Raw genomic sequence first — 1,970 nt, 5'->3', positions numbered from 1 at the left:
GCTCATAGATGCATAACATGTGTCCACTTAATCAATTAATTAATTTTCTAATCACATTAGGATTCCTAATCTCATTAGGAGAATTAATTGATTGGGGAGCATGCATCCTACGATGCCATGTGGACTTTAAAGTCCGCATAGTATGAACATGACTTAAGTTATATTCATCCTACGACGACATGTGGTCTTTAAAATCCGCACAAACCTTGGTTTAATCAAATTGACCCAATCATGAACCCAAATCAATTTGGGTCGAACCCAATTTGATTTGGCTTATTAAATCAGTCCAATTGCATTCCAATTGCAATCAATTCCACTTAATTCTTCTTTCATTAACTTACTAACACTTAGTGGGTTAATTCAATCACCTATCATATTGATGATTGATTTCTATTATGATTCCAAATCACAATTATGATAGTCTGACTAATTAAATCCTCTATGTGTGTGATCCCGTAGGTTCTATTCTGACTGGTAGTGAGACATATTGAGATCTCCATCTCAATATCACTGAAACTCCTTTCAGCGGACTGAAACGATTTCAGTTCTACTCTCAGAGTTCACTGATCACCAAGTGAATGCCTTCAAGTCTCACAATCCACTAGTGACACCTAGCAGTATATGGTGGCAACCCAGCAGAATGAAATGTCTGAACCTCTATCATGGATCCCGACGTGACGGAGGTTATGGATATCTCGTCAAACCCCATCGTCCGTCATGTGTCAAATTTATACGACTTCCAGTTCGAGATATGGAAAACTCTTTTTCCAAAATACCTGACTAGAAATTTATCGAACTCAGTCTCATAAATCACATAGGATCACTCCTAATCTATTAAGGTCGATAGATCCCATCTAGATGCATCTCTATTTCAAAAGGAACCTACTATAGCCAATCCACACTACAAGGATCCGAATGGCTAGGGTCCAAGTTCACATGCTCGTCAAACTACAGCAACCTCACAGTGAATAGCTGAGGCATCGTAGGTCAAAGGACCAGTCATACAACTGCAGCATAAGTAGTCATTGACAAGTGGATAGACATCCATGTGACTACTATCTTTGGTCATGCTCAGTACATTGTTCTCTAATAAGTACTTGCATAATCACTCCAGTGTCTCTATACCGTAGACTCGAGACTCGTCCATCTAACTAAGTGATCTGTGCACTAATCTCAGCGGATCGATCACCGTCCCTCGTGATGGATCCATCAATCAGGAGCATTTAGAAATTAATCCCTAATCACATATGCCTCAAATTCTCAACTTCTTGAGAATATGTGTCATCATCTATTAATTTCTTGGACGATTCGTGGACACATACAAACATCAATGAAAAATAAATTGCCCAATCTTATTTATTAATAAGTGTCAAATTATAAATATGCGTCAGGCACGTTGGCTTCTAGGGCATACTTCTAACAATCTCCCACTTTTACTAAATCCAATCAGACATGTATTTAAGTCCCAATTTTTTAAGATGGACTTCTAATTTCTTCTGACTCAACTGCTTAGTGAATGGGTCCGCCACATTATCAGTGGAGTCTACTCTCTGCACCTCTACATACTTCTTTTCGAGATAGTCGCGAATTAGATGAAATCGCCGCTCTATGTGCTTGGACTTCTGGTGAGACCTTGGCTCCTTAGCCAGTGCTATGGTGCCATTGTTGTCGCAGAAAAGGGTTATGGCATCTGATGACATGACTCCTAGCTCTTCGACAAACTTCTTATACCAGAATGCTTCCTTTGCAGCATCCGATGCAGTAATATACTCTGCTTCCATGGTAGAATCTGCAATATCGGTTGCTTGGAACTCTTCCAATTTACCGATCCTCTATTACATAAGAATACATATCCTGATGTAGACTTTCTATCATCAGGATCAGTCATAAAGTCTGAATCAGTATATCCTTCTACCTTTAACTCTGTGCCTCCTCCAAAGACCAAAAATATATCCTTAGTCCTTCTCAAG

This window comes from Phoenix dactylifera, chromosome 4 (genome assembly GCF_009389715.1).
Source record: "Phoenix dactylifera cultivar Barhee BC4 chromosome 4, palm_55x_up_171113_PBpolish2nd_filt_p, whole genome shotgun sequence".
NCBI lineage: Eukaryota > Viridiplantae > Streptophyta > Magnoliopsida > Arecales > Arecaceae > Phoenix > Phoenix dactylifera.
This window is presented reverse-complemented; position numbering follows the sequence as displayed.